This window comes from Sus scrofa, chromosome 14 (assembly GCF_054392235.1).
Source record: "Sus scrofa isolate SSC_HxYL_T2T_F1_AM1 chromosome 14, Sscrofa_HxYL_maternal_Yorkshire_Landrace_v2.0, whole genome shotgun sequence".
Classification (NCBI taxonomy): Eukaryota; Metazoa; Chordata; class Mammalia; order Artiodactyla; family Suidae; genus Sus; species Sus scrofa.
In genome coordinates, this window is record NC_139396.1 from 112,968,654 (window position 1) to 112,984,325 (window position 15,672).

The 15,672-nt window shown below is 35.9% G+C and overlaps 1 protein-coding gene across 46 annotated transcripts in view; it reads left to right on the plus strand.

Moving 5' to 3' along the window:
- MARCHF8 (membrane associated ring-CH-type finger 8) overlaps positions 1-15,672 on the plus strand; it is a 142,139-nt gene that overhangs the window by 22,591 nt on the left and 103,876 nt on the right. For 5 of the 46 annotated variants that reach the window (XM_084996537.1, XM_021073809.2, XM_084996533.1 and 2 more), the window contains exons 2-3: positions 13,752-13,933; positions 14,462-14,529. The exons of the other annotated variants lie outside the window; for them this stretch is intronic. The gene's annotated coding sequence lies outside the window, so the exon portion shown is untranslated. The remainder of the gene's footprint in view (positions 1-13,751; positions 13,934-14,461; positions 14,530-15,672) is intronic. 46 annotated transcript variants of the gene reach the window in all.

The following is a 15,672-nucleotide window of genomic DNA, read 5'->3' on the forward strand; positions in this document are numbered from 1 at the left end:
ATCGAATCACTGTGTCGTGTACCAGGAACCAACACAGTGTTGTAGGTCAATTATACTTCAAAACAAACAAACTCATAGAAAAAGAGATGAGATTTGTGGTTACCAGAGGTGGTGTGTGGAGGGGAGCAGGGCAGGGAGGGGAAATTGGATGAAAGGAGTCAGAAGGTACAAACACTCAGTTATAAGATAAATAAACACCTGGGATATAATGTACAGCATGGTAGATATAATTAACGCTCCTGGAGGTTATATGTAAAAGTTATAAAGTGAGTAAATCCAAAGAGTTCTCATCACAAGGAGAAAATATATTTTTTCTATTTCTTTAATATATCTGTATGAAATGATGGATGTTCACTAAACTTATTATGGTAATCATTTCATGATATATGTAAGTTAAATCATTATGCTGTATATCTCAATCTTACATAGTACTTTATATCAATTATATCTCAATAAAAGTGGAAGGAAAAAAATTACCATGTGTACTGAGCTAACACTTTTGAAGTTTACTGTCTCATGAAAATTTGATGCTTAGAAACTGGCTTAGAAAAATAACATATTAAAAATAAAATTCATGGAGTCCCCATTGTGGCTCAGTGGTGACAAACCCGACTAGTATCCATGAGGAAGTGGGTTCCATCCTTGGCCACGCTTAGTTGGTTAAGGATCTGGTGTTGCCGTGAGCTGTGGTGTAGGTTGCAGATGCGACTTGGATCCCACGTTTCTGTGGCTGTGGTGTAGGCCACCAGCTGCAGCTCTGATTTTACCCCTAGCCTGGGAACCTCCATATGCTGTGGGTGCGGCCCTGAAAAAGCCAAAAAAAAAAAAAAAATTGGAGCATGGAACTTATTTTTTCATTTTGAAATTAGTACAGTATTTTATTCCTCAGAATAAATGCGTCAACAATTTTTAAAAAAGATCTGTTAGTCATATCAAATTATTTTTTGTTTATGATGTCAGATAGGGTTTGAAGTATTTTTTTTTTCCTATATGGACATCCAGTTGCTCCAGCATCCTTTCTTGAAAAGCATTTCCAGTCCCTATTGCATTGCTGTGGTGCTTTTTTTGAAAAAAATCAATTGACCATATAAGTGTGAGTCTTTTTCCTGGACTCTCTGATCTATTTGTTTGTCCTTATGCCAAAATCATACTTTGATGATTATTGTGGCTTTATAGTAAGTCTCGAAGTGTAAGTCCTTCAATTTTTTTTAAAGATTATTTTGACTATTTTAGATCATTTGCATTTTCATAGACCTTTGGTATCAAATGGCCAATTTCTACAAAAACATCTGGTAGGTGTATGAATGGAATTCTGATTTGGGTAGAATCAATATCTTTATAGTATTGAATTTTCCAGATTACAAACAAGGTATGTCTCCATGCAGTTAGATATTTAATTTCTGTTAACAGGGTTTTGTAGTTTTCACCGTGAGATACTCATGTCTTTCTTTAAGGTTATTCATATTTAATCTACTCTTTGACATTAAGATAAATTTTTAAAATTTCATTTTCATTTTGTTGCTAGTATATAGAAATATATTTGGATTTTGTATAATGATCTTGCATTCTGCAGCCTTGCTAAAGTGACTTAGATTAATCTGGCTGGACTAATTTAGATTTCCTAGAAATTTCTTTGTTGGCAATTATGTACTCTGTGAAAAGAAACAGTTGTATACCTTCCTTTCCAATTCTTATGCCTTATATTTCTTTTCCTTGCCATATTACACTGACTAGGGCCTTCTGTTGGTTGATGAATAGAAGTGATAAGAGTGGGCATTCTTGCCTTGTCAATCAAAAGAGAAAAGCCTCAAGATTTCATCAAGTGTGTTATTTACTGTAGGTTTAAGTAAATTGAGAAAATTTACTTTGTTTGTGGTGTGCTGAGGTTTGTTTTGTGTGTGTGTGTGTGTGTGTGTTTCTTTTGAGGACCCCCCCCCCCAGCGGCATATGGAAGTTCCCAGGCTAGGGGTCAAATCAGAGCTATAGCTTCTGGCCTACGCCAAAGTCATAACAACGAAGGATCTGAGCTGCATATGCAACCTACACTGCAGCTCATGGCAACGCTGGATCCTTAACCCACTGAGTGAAGCCAGGGATCAAACCTGCATCCGAGTCGGGTTTGTTACTGCTGAGCCACAAAGGGAACTCGTTTTTTTTTTTTTTCTTCTTTTTAAAAACTCAGAATTGATGTTGATTTTTGTCAGATGCTTTTGTTGCATCTGTTGCAAGTTACATAACACTGACTTTCAGATGTTAATCCAACTTTATCTTCCTGAAATAAACCCCATTTGGTCATGATATATTACTCTTTTTCAAGTTACTGATTTTGATTTTTCCATTAGTTTGCCAAGGATGTTTTCATCTGGGTTCATGAGCTATATTCATGGTTTGTGGTGGTGGGGGGGTTATACTTTTTTTTTTTTTAAGGTTTTGCTAATAGGTTTATGCAAAGTATTTAAAATGAGTTGGGAATTATATTCTAATTTACGTGTTCGATAGAATTCACCAGTGAAATCATCTGAGCTTGGAGTTTTCTTTTGGAAAAGGGTAGGCTAAATAATTCAATTTATTTACTAGACACATGGCTATTCATATTTTAAAAATTTCATCTCGTATCAGTTGTGGAATGTATTTCTCTTATAATTAGTGTTTGTATGATATATCTCTATTCTCTTGCTTTAGATTTGCGTCTTTATATTCAAAGTGTATCTCTTGTAGGGATGATATGGTTGAATCTTGGTTTTTGTTTTTCTTTCTCTCATTCTGACAATCTCTACCTTTTACTTGGAATATTTAGTCCTTTTTATTTAATATATTTACTGATACACAGTTGGTTCTCATTATTCATGGGTCCTATATCCATAAATTTGCCTTCTTGCTAAGATTTATTTGTAATTCCCAAATCAGTACTCATAGTGCTCTCAGAGTCATTCATGGACATGTACAGAGTAGTAAAATTTTTGAGTCATCTAGTATGCAGGCTTCTGAGTGATGTTGAATAAGTCATACTCTGCCTTCTTGTTTCATTTCTCATACTTTGTGTCCTTTTTGTGATCTATTCAGTGCCATGAATTTCACATTTTTGTGCTTTTTTTTTTTAATTGACGATTTATTTCACTGTTTAAAATTGCCTATAAGCATAGTACCGAGGTGCTGTCTAGTGTTCCTAAGTAAAGGAGGCTATAACATGCCTTATGGAGAAAATAGATGTTAGAAAATCTTCCTTCAGGCATGAGTTAAAAAGTGCCTTTGGTCCTGAGTTCAGTGTTAATGAATGAACAAAATATGTTTGCTCTATAAGAGGTTTTTAAACAGAAAAACATAAAACAGGGTTATGTATTTTTTAATTTAATTTAATTTTATTTTATTTTATTTTCCCACTGTACAGCAAGGGGATCAAGTTATCCTTACATATATACATTACATTTTCCCCCCCCACCCTTTGTTCTGTTGCAACATGAGTATCTAGACATAGTTCTCAATGCTATTCAGCAGGATCTCCTTGTAAATCTATTCTAGGTTGTGTCTGATAAGCCCAAGCTCCCGATCCCTCCCACTCCCTCCCCCTCCCATCAGGCAGCCACAAGTCTCTTCTCCAAGTCCATGATTTTCTTCTCTGAGGAGATGTTCATTTGTGCTGGATATTAGATTCCAGTTATAAGTGATATCATATGGTATTTGTCTTTGTCTTTCTGGCTCATTTCACTCAGTATGAGATTCTCTAATTCCATCCATGTTGCTGCAAATGGCATGATGTCATTCTTTTTTATGGCTGAGTAGTATTCCATTGTGGATATATACTACATCTTCCAAATCCAATCATCTGTCGATGGACATTTGGGTTGTTTCCATGTCCTGGCTATTGTGAATAGTGCTGCAATGCACATGCGGGTGCATGTGTCTCTTTTAAGTAGAGTGTTGTCCGGATAGATGCCCAAGAGTGGGATTGCGGGGTCATATGGAAGTTCTATGTATAGATTTCTAAGGTATCTCCAAACTGTTCTCCATAGTGGCTGTACCAGTTTACATTCCCACCAACAGTGCAGGAGGGATCCCTTTTCTCCACAGCCCCTCCAGCACTTGTTATTTGTGGACTTATGAATGATGGGCATTCTGACTGGTGTGAGGTGGTATCTCATGGTAGTTTTGATTTGCATTTGTCTTATGATCGGCGATGTTGAGCATTTTCTCATGTGTTTGTTGGCCATCTGTATGTCTCCTTTGGAGAAATGTCAATTCAGGTCTTTTGCCCATTTTCCATTCATTGATTGGTTTTTTTGCTGTTGGGTTGTATAAGCTGGTTGTATATTTTAGAGATTAAGCCCTTGTCAGTTGCATCGTCTGAAACTATTTTCTCCCATTCTGAAAGTTGTCTTTTTGTTTTCTTTTTGGTTTCCTTTGCTGTGCAAAAGCTTTTCAGTTTGATGAGGTCCCATGGGTTTATTTTTGCTCTTATTTCTATTGCTTTGGGAGACTGACCTGAGAAAATATTCATGATGTTGATGTCAGAGAGTGTTTTGCCTCTGTTTTCTTCTAGGAGTTTGATGGTGTCCTGTCGTATATTTAAGTCTTTCAGCCATTTGGAGTTTATTTTTGTGCATGGTGTGAGGGTGTGTTCTAGTTTCATTGCTTTGCATGCAGCTGTCCAGGTTTCCCAGCAATGCTTGCTGAATAGACTTTCTTTTTCCCACTTTATGTTCTTGCCTCCCTTGTCAAAGAGTAATTGACCATAGGTGTCAGGGTTTATTTCTGGGTTCTCTATTCTGTTCCATTGATCTGTCTGTCTGTCTGTTTTGGTACCAGTACCACACTGTTTTGATGACTGTGGCTTTGTAGTATTTCTTGCAGTCTGGGAGAGTTATGCCTCCTGCTTGGTTTTTGTTTCTCAGGATTGCTTTGGCGATTCTGGGTCTTTTGTTGTTCCATATAAATGTTTGGATTGTTTGTTCTAGTTCTGTGAACAATGTCATGGGTCATTTGATAGGGATTGCATTGAATCTGTAGATTGCTTTGGTTAGTATGGCCATTTTTACGATATTGATTTTCCCAATCCAGGAACATGGAATATCTTTCCATTTCTTTACATCTTCTTTGATTTCTTTGATTAAAGTTTATAGCTCTTGGCATATAGGTCCTTTACCTCTTTGGTCAGGTGTATTCCGAGGTATTTGATTTTGTGAGGTGCAATTTTAAAAGGTATCGTATTTTTGTATTCCTTTTCTAATGTTTCATTGCTGGTATACAGAAATGCAACTGACTTCTGAATGTTAATCTTATATCCTGCCACTTTGCTGAATTTATTAATCAGTTCAAGGAGTTTTGGGGTTGAGTCCTTAGGGTTTTCTAGGTATAGTATCATGTCATCTGCATACAGTGACAGTTTGATCTCTTCTCTTCCTATATGGATGCCTTTTATTTCTTTTGTTTGTCTAATTGCTGTGGCTAGGACTTCCAAAACTATGTTGAAGAGCAGTGGTGAGAGTGGGCATCCCTGTCTTGTTCCAGATTTGAGGGAGAAGGCTTTCAGTTTTTCCCCATTGAGTATTATATTTGCTGTGGGTTTATCATAAATGGCTTTGATTATGTTCAGGAATGTTCCCTCTATACCCACTTTGGCGAGGGTCTTGATCATGAATGGATGTTGACCTTTGTCAAATGCTTTTTCTGCATCTATTGAGATGATCATATGATTTTTGACTCTTCTTTTGTTAGTGTGATGTATGATGTTGATTGATTTGCATATGTTGAACCATCCTTGTGAACCTGGGATGAACCCTACCTGGTCATGGTGTATAATTTTTTTGATATGTTGTTGGATTCGGTTGGCTAAGATTTTGTTGAGAATTTTGATGATGGTTGACTAAAGTGTCATGACCAGAGGCTTGTAGGAACCTAATTTTGTGTTTCTCCTAGGAGCAGTGGTTCCGTATTCACTAATTCCATATTTGTGGCGACATTATAGAACATAACTGCATAATGAGAACTGACTGTACGTTGGGTCTAGATATTTTTTTCTTTTTCTGTTACTCTTTTCCTCTCTTAATCTATTCATTATTTTTTAGTATTCCATTTAGTAACATTTTTCTAGTGATTTTATTTCCTATTGCAGCATGCATCCTTACCTTATCCCAGTCTGTCCTACTCTTAGAGTAATTTTTTTTTACCAATTTTTGTGAAATATAAGCACCTTGAAAAAATATAATCCATTACCTCCACATTCATTGTGCTTCTGTTGTCATATGTTTTACATAAACCTACATTGTAAGACCCAGTGTTACCCTTACTGCATTAAGCAGCCAGAATCTTCTAAAGAAATTAATGAAAGATAGTTCTTTGCTTACCCACATATTTACCATTTCTGGTACCCTTCATTACATTTTGTAGATTCTAGTTTTTATTAGGTGTCATTTTCTGGGGATGAATTTCTGTATTTTTTATTGGAACATCTTTATTTTACTTAATTTTTGAAGGATATTTTTCCTGCATATGGAATTCTCCTAGCATAGCAGTATTTCATCATTTTGGGCTTTTTTTTCTAATAAAAAGCAATCATTCATACTGTTGCTGTTATCATTGTTATCATTATTATTTCTTCCTAGGTGTTTTCAAGATTTTTCTCTTTATTTTTGATTTTCAGCAATTTATGATGCTCAGGTGCAGTTCTGTTTATATTGCTCCTACTTCAGGCTCACTGAGTTTCTTGGATTTAGAAGTCAGTATTTTTCATCAAATTTGGGAGGTTTATGGCTATTGTATGTCCAGATACTTTTTCTGCTCCAATTTCACTCTCTTATCCATCTAGGTCTCCAATTCTATATGTGTCTTATACTGCTTGATATTACCTTGTAATATATAAGATTTGTAAGAGTGTGCTCATTTTTCTAGTCTTTTTTTCCTTCACTTTTCAGCTTGGATAATTTATATTAGTCTGTTTTTCAGTTCACTAACTCTTCTGTCATCTCCAATCTATGTTAAGATCATCCATTGAGTTTTCATTCTTTTCCATTCTAGGATTTCTCTTTGGTTTTATTTCATAGTTTTTATTTTTCAGTTGAGATGTCCATTCATTAAGACTATGTTTTTTCAACTTTCTCTCACTTACTGTGGACAACTTTTTTTTTTTTTTTTTTTGCTTTTTAGGACTGCACCCATAGCATGTGGAAGTTCCCAGGCTAGGGGTCCAGTCTGGTCTGGAGCTGCTGGCCAATGCTATAGCCACAGCAGTGTGGGATCCAAGCCACGTTTTTGACTTACACCACAACTCATGGCAACGCCAGATCCCCAACCCACTGAGCAAGGCCAGGGATCAAATCCTCATCATCATGGATACTAGTCATATTCATTTCCACTGTGCCACAATGGAAATACCAACATTTCTAATTCTTTTATTTTTGATGTTTTGTGTTATTGTGTATGTCTTGTATATAATTGATGCTATGAAGCTGTTTATATTTCATAAAATAACCTGATAATCTGTCTTTTAATCTGAAATTTAAATTAATTTATGTATATTATGATTATTGATGTATTTGCAGTGATACTTGTCACTTGTACTTGCTGTTGGTGCTTTTCTGTGCACCTTTTTTTCCTCTTTTCTGTTTGCTCTTCTTTAAAAAAAATATTAGGTTTTTGCAGTTATTTTTTTATTATGCTGTTTTCTCTCTGTATTGATTTGGGAGTTTTTTCATAGTTTATTCTTGAGATACTACCATAGACTTTAAAGTTAACAAACCTAAAGTTATCAATATCATTTTTTTGGTCTTTTTAGGGGTGCACCTGTGGCATATGGAAGTTCCCAGGCGAGGGGTTGAATTGGAGGTGCCGCTGCTGGCCCACGCCACAGCCATGGCAATGCCAGATCCAAGCCGTATCTGTAGTCTACACCACAGCTTATGGCAATGCCCGGCCCTTAACCCACTGAGTGAGGCCAGGAAATAGAACCTGTATCCTCATGAATACTAGTCAGGTTTGTTACTGCTGAGCCTCAACAGGAACTCCAAGTTTTCAATATCTTAATTGCCCTACAAGAAGTACAAAGATTTTAAAATATTTTAATTCTAGTGACCTCTCCTCCCTCACTTAAACACTTTGGTTTTTCAGATTTCTATTTTCTTTGTTTCAAGCCACAAATTGCAAATTATTATTTTTAGTATGAGAAATGCTTTTACATTTTTTTACTTGCATGTTTACCAATACTTGTATATCATTCTTCTGGTGTCACAGATCTCCTTTCTGAGATTTTTTTTTTTAGCTTTTCTGTGATATAGTCTTTGACTTTCTTTATTGGATGTATGCTGGTAATAAACTCTGTTATTTTTTTACTTGAAAATGTCTTTATTTCATTTTCATTCTTGAGATGCAGTTTTTCTGGGCTGCAGTGCTAGATGACAGTTACATTTTCTCTGTACTTTGAAGACAATATTCTGCTATCTTCTGGCATTTGTTGTTACTGGTAAGAATTCTCTAGTCACATCTAGTTGTAATCTGTCCTTTTTTCTCTATTTTAAAATCTTTTCTTTGGTTTTATTTTGTAGTTTACTACTATGTGTTTAGCTGTTGGTTTTTCATTTATACTAGTTGCTATATACTGTATTGCTTTTATCTTCAAATCGTTTGTCTTTTTTTTTTTTTTGGAAAATTCTCAGCTCTTACCTCTTCAAATATTTCTGTTGTTGGTTCTCTCTGCTGTCACTCATAGAAATAATATTTCTTTGTGTATATGGTAAAATATGGTCAATTTTGATCGTGAGCTTTTTGATCTGTGAGAGTCTAGAGGACCTCAATTAAAGTTATTTTCCTCTAGAGACTACTTGATCATGAGCTTTTTGATCTGTGAGAATCCAGAGGACCCCAATTAAAGTTATTTTCCTCAAGAGACCACTTGAATATGAATTCTGCCGGGAAGTAGGGTGTATTTTTGTCCTGGATAATATTATCCACTCTTCAGAGTACCAGTTCTTAGTTTTCCTTGTGGCACATTTTATTCGCCTGGCCATGTGAGCAGAAAGAGGTTCTAATAACTTCTTGACTATCTTATCTTTTATCCTCCAAATTCTAACCTTACCTTAACCTCCAGTCCTTCTGGAGCTACCCAGTTGTCAATTCCTCAGCCTTTTTGTAGGAGTTCTGCAATGTCACGATCACCCATGGTGCCCTCAGTTTGTGACTAACAGCTGCTGCTTCCTGTGCTGTCCATTCCTTGAGCTTTCATTGTTCTACAGAGTCTTTTTGAGAAGTGTCTTTAACTCTATTTACAGCTCCCTTGTTTTATGCAGTGTAGTGTGGATGACAGACAACATGTTATTCTCCAAGCCACACACTGTGTTCTCATGCCCTGTGGCTTTCTTTGGATTAAACTCAGAGTCTTACTTAAGAATGAATCGTGCCCTACCCTGGTCTTTTTTTGTAAACAGGCCTTTAGCAGGTCTGACCCTGCCAATAACCTCAGTCATGTGCAAAATCTCCCTCATCTTTCCTGGAGTGATTCCAGTACAGGCTCAGTTGGAAGTCCTGCTTTGGAAGAGTACTGGTGTTTGTATGTAAGTGATTTTTAAAGGTAGTGATTTAGTCAAGGTTCATTTTTCTAAAATAGAAATACCGAAGTTAATTAACACTGTAATAACAGGCAGAAAAGTATCAGTGATTCTTTTTCTTATTTGTTAAACACTTAATACTACGGTAGTTCATTGTTATCAAATTTATAGCTAAGTCATTATTATTATTATTTTATAGGCCTGAATAGACATATTTAATTAAAAATCTATTGAATGAGTCTTGGCACAGTGCTTTCGTAACTGCCTGTTCTAAGGCATCTGTTAGGTGGACACTGTGTGCTTGTCAGCAGTCTTGCCATCATTGTTATGGGGTGGAATGGTGACCTTCTAATGGAGTGCAGCCACGAAAGGACTACTACTATCTGTGGTTGGTGCTGCCTCATTTGACTTACAGTCATTCATCAAATTTTCAAAACCTAATTATGGAAATTTTCAAATATATATAAAAGTAGAGGAATAGTATAATGAACTACTGTACATCCATCCCCCAGCTGGCATCTACTCACAGCCTCTTTTGTTTCCTTGTATTTCTTCTCCCACTGCATATTTCAAGCAAATTCTAGTTATATATTTTATCTAAATATTTCAGTACTTTCACTGAAAGATAAGAGCTGTTTCTTAGAACTGACCACAGAACTGTTATCACTTCAAAGTTGCTTCATACTTTTTTTTTCAGGGTTGCTTTGTTCGAATCAGAATTTAAGCATGATCCATCCATACAGTACTTTCAGTTGGTGTGTTTTTTTTAATAAATATCTTTTATTCTATAGCTTCCCATTCTTATTTATTTTCTTTGTTCTTGAAATATTTTTGCTGAGTAAATCCTGTTACTTATTTGTGGAGCTGCTCAAACTATGAATTTCACTGTATGCCTCCCAGTGGTGTCATTTAACATGTACATCCTCCCATCCCACTGTTAGTTTTATAGGTTTGGTTTGATTTAGGTTAATTTATTTTGAAAGTATTTTTCATTAAAAAAAGAATGTTTCATAGAGAGTGGTTTCCAGCAACATAATATCTGATTTTTTTCTTTTATGATATTATTGGCCACTTATAATCTGCATAGATCGATTATTTAATCGGGGTTTCCAAGATGTTGCTATTCTTATTTCATCATTCCTCTTCATTTATTAGCTGTAATACTTCTATAGAGAAATTTCTCCTTGTCAATTATTTAGTTACCTGGAGATATGTTTCATACAGGGAAAACAGGTTAAATAAGTGATACTTTTCCTTTATTTATAACTCCTAGAAAGTCCTTAATATCTTCAAAGATAGCCAATCATTTCTTCTTTATTTTTAAAAATATCATTATGAACACATGAATTTTACATATTTGATTATTTCTTAAGTACCAAGTGGTTTTTTATTGATTATGAAATTGTCCCTTCTTTGGCCAGTTGTCCCTCAGGTTGGCTGGCTCCTGGGTCTTTTTGACATGATGTCTTTGATGGATTCTAGCTTTCTGGTATGAGAAAGTGTCCACACTCAGCTTATATATTTCTATCTGTACCTCTGGAGTTAACCCTTTCTTCAACGAGGCCTGATTCCTTTTAGCATGAAGTTGTGGGAGACTATAGTATGGATACCACAGGTTGGTTGTTGCTTCTCGGCTTTTCCAGTGGACAGAGCTGGGAAATATGTTGTCGGTAAGAGAAAACACTTAATGGGTTTCATGCTGGTTTTCTAAACTTAAATATAGGGATAGAGGATGTTACTGAACTTATTTGGTTTTACAAAAATCTTGGTTCCTAGTACTGTTGATACCATTATTTATTTATCAGTATTATGCTAACACTATGATTATTGAAAATGGCTTAAAAATTAAAAAACATTTTTCTCCCATTCTTTTTATTTTTAGGATAGTTTCCTCTGGAGAGGTACTTGAAATGGTGCTTTAAATTATTTGAAATAATTCCTTTTTACTTGGTTATACCACCAATTCAATAAATATTTAGGTTTTTTTCACTTGCTTTTAAATTTTAGGGATTAAAAGGTTGTTTGATTTTGCTGCTGTTGTTAATAATTACAGAAAAAATGTGTACATGGTCCCAGGGCCAAGTCTTCAGGACAAGGTAGAATAAAAAAGTCTAGCTTTGATCCTTGCCTCCTCCTGTTCCTCTCTTTCCCATATTTCATTTATAATATATAAGCAAGTGTGTTTTCATGAATGTACACTTGTGCATGTTTGTTTCTGATTCCTAACACCATCTGACATGAATGGTAACACCATATTTAATTTTCTTTCCTTTTTGCTGTTCCTATTGTTTCCTCAAGATAACTCAATACAAGTATATAGAGACATTCTTTATGCCTTTTTGCAGCTACATGTTCCATTGTGTGAATATGCTGTAGTTTATTCAGCCAAGCCCATATTAATAGACGTTTTGGCCATCTTTAGTCTCATTACAAATAGTGCTGTAGTGAATACCTGGGATGTGTATGTGAGTGTGTGTGTATTTTTGAATTTTAGTCACCCTATAGGGAGATTTCAGTTTTAAGTAGACTAACTTGTATTCAGGAAGCATTCAGATGCAAGGTTACTGCCACTGATGAATTATTCTGCTGGTAGTGAGGAATTCAGGAGGCCAGTCTTTTGACCAAGGTTTGGAGTCTTTTCTTTGAGTATGGGTCCACTGATTGGAGTTCTGGATCATTGTTCTCATTTTAACTATAGTTATACAGTAACTTCTATATTTTCTAGCTTCAATTTCCTTAAAATAGATTGAGACTTTAGAAGATTTTGAAGCAATCTGAGCACAGAATTCAAGTCTTTTAGAATGTTTTTCTGTAGTCTTTTGTAGTTATTTTACTTATAACCAGTTTGTCAAAAAATTTTAAGGAAAATAATATGCCTTTATGGATGAATAATTTCCAAAGTATTCAACTTACTTTTTATGGAAATAGTAACTTATTTTTCTAGTCACATTTTTTTCATTTGTGATTAGTTCACTTAGTATTAAATTATACAGTTGTAATAACAACTACAATGGACATAAACAGGTTTGGGAATGTTAAAAGAAAACATTTTCATAGACAATTTATTGATATAATAGACTTTCATTCAGTGATCCATGAATTGGGCATCATCCAGTCTAGCAGATGGAAAGGAGCTCCAATTAATTATACAAAGCGAGAGGTTTTTATAGCCCAAAGTGGGCAGGAACAAGGAAGCTATACTGGGTGTTTGCAGATTGGCTAAAGCAGGTTACTTTCCTTATGTGGAGCAAAGGGAAGCTTTGGAGTGGAAATGCTATGTTAAGCAGGCAATGCTGGATGGTTGAACTTGGTCTTCCTCTTCTGGGAGAGCCAAGCACAGAAACTTAGTTAAGTTTTGGTTTCCTGACATGGGGTTTAGCATGAGCAACTCCATGTTGGGCCTATTCTGGTTATTTTAACAGGTATATACAAATTTCTGATGATGCTCATAACTCAGCTGGTGGGAGCAGACATGTATATACATCTCTGAGAATAGCTTACTGAATGTGAGCATTCTGTATGTTCTGGGCATTAGCTAATATATTTTAGGAAGGAAATACACACACACACACACACACACACACACACACACACACACACACACACACATTTTAGAAAGGGAAAGGAACACATCAGTTCTCTTTTAAAATTTCCCAGCTCCCTGATACTTAGAGATACTTAGAAAATGTTGGATGATCTATTTCAGTGTTTGGGTCATGTTGGCTTTCTTATCCCTATGAAAATATATGCTTGTCCATTTATTTGGTTCAGATATTTTATGTCTTTGTTAATTTATTCAGATATTTTTTATCTTCCTAAAGAGAAGGGATTTATAATGAGGTAAAAATCTCTGAAGAAGTGATAGCTGACTTGAAAAACAAATAGCTATTTCCTGATTTACATTTAAATTACTTTTAAATTAAAAGTTTTGGGTTGGAGTTCCCGTCATGGCTCAGCAGAAACGAATCTGACTAGTATCCATGAGGACACAGGTTCAAAATCTGGCCTAGCTCAGTGGGTTAAGGGTCTGGTGTTGCTGTGAGCTTTGGTGAGGGTACAGATGAGGCTCGGTTCCTGCATTGCCTTGACTGTGGTGTAGGCCAGCAGCTACAGCTCTGATTTGACCTCTAGCCTGGGGTAAGAGTTTTGGGTTGCTGTTTTGATGATTGACCGAAACATTTTTTTCTAACTATAGTTTTGTTTTTTTTTTTCCACTAGAAAGTGCTGTCTAGAGGGAGAAAAACAAACAAACAAACAAAAATGGTTTAAAGGATCGTAGAGCAAACAGTAAACCTAAGATTTTTACATTCTACCACCTGTGTGCAAATTAATATAGTATTAAAGTTCCAAATTTTTAGTAGACTTTAAGCACCTTTGAGATTGATCCATAGGAAAATGAGGTGAGTGTTGCTTTTCTTTCTTTCAACTTACGCTTTGTTAATGCATTACCAGGCAAATCACAGTCAGTGGAACAGAAAGGTTAGGAAACTGGAAGACTTCAAGGTTAGTCATAAAGAAACACCAGTCAACATTCCAGAAATATTTCACCCCTGCTCTATATAGAACACTATAGGGAGTACTAAAGAAATATATGATGATCTAGTAACACCGTAGGGAATGCTGAAGAAATAGTCCAGAGAGAGAGAATTCAGCTTTTTAAATAGGCCAAGCTTTCTACACTGTAGGGAATCATCTATAACTAGATAGTATATTGTATTGGGGTTCTCCAAAGAGACAGAATCAGTGGTGTACTCACAGATAAACAGAGAGGGATTTTGATTGATTTTAAGAAACTGGCTCAAGTCATTGTAGAGGCTGCCAAGTCCAAAAACTGCAGGGTAGGCTGGCAGGCTGGGGACCCAGAGAAGAGTTGAATCTGGAGTTTGAGAACAAATGCAATTTGATGGCAGAATTCTCTCTTCTTCCAGGGTTTTTTATTTGTTTGTTTTGTTAAAGCCTTCACATGATTGGATGAGGCCTACCCACCTTATGGAAGGTAATTTCCTTTGTACAAAGTCGGCTGAATTAAATGTTAATCACATCTAAAAATATACCTTCATAGAAACATCTAGAATAATGTTTGACCAAATATCTCAGTACTGTGGCCTATTCAACTGGACAGATAAAATTAGCCAGCACATATATCGAAGGGGTGTTTTTGTATATAATTAAATGTCAAACCGTAAAGAATATTGGGTATGTGTTGTGGATGGTAAGAAAGGGGTGGTGGAGCTTGTTTTGCTGTTTCTTTGCTCTGAGAAAGTGGAAGTTTTGAGATGTGTTCTGAAGGCCAGGGAGGTTTTGGCCTGGTATGCCGAGTGTTGAAAGCATTCCAAGAGGGCAGATGAGAATGAACAAGAATAGAGTTGACCATGGGGTGGACAGGGGTCATTGGGAAGATTTGTCCTGGCTGGACAGAGATTTTTTGGATGGTGAGGCAAGCCCCACTCCGGTTTCTCTAATGCATTGAGTAGAGAAGATGCTTGCTCCAGTATGGGATGACAGCTGGCTGGTGCAGGACACTCTGTGCCACCAGCATTATATGCTACATTATATAGTGTGATCTGACAAGAATTCCTTTTGCAGGAAACATTTCAATTGAAATATAGCTGCCTTAGATTTTTCTGTTATAAAATGTGGCCAAAATGTTTTCTTTGGTCAATTTAATGAAGATGCTTCAAAAGATCTATGTGTTTGTAAAGGATCGTAAGATTTTCAAGCGATGTGAATTGCTGCCAGTAGTAATTCTAGGCTTTAAGCCTTGAAATATTTTTGGATCCCTTATTCTGAAGTAGAAATAGAGCTCAATAACTTTCTTCCCCCCACATTAAAATGAAAGAACATAATTTTTTTAGATAAAATAGGTATAAAAACACTTTATTATAAAAAACCTCTACCAATAAAAATAATTATTATCAGAGAGGAAAATAGCAAGAACAATGGATGGTAAATTGGCACCCAGTGGCCCCTAATGAATCACCTCCCTGTGTCTGCCCCTTTGCAATGTCTCCTTGTTTCTCTTATCAAGTGGTAGAGTCTGTTTCCACATCTTTGGTACCAGGCTTGACCTTGTGGCTTGAATGGGTCGGTGGGGCATCAGCAGAGGTGATGCAAGCAGAGGCAGATGTGCAGTGGGTCA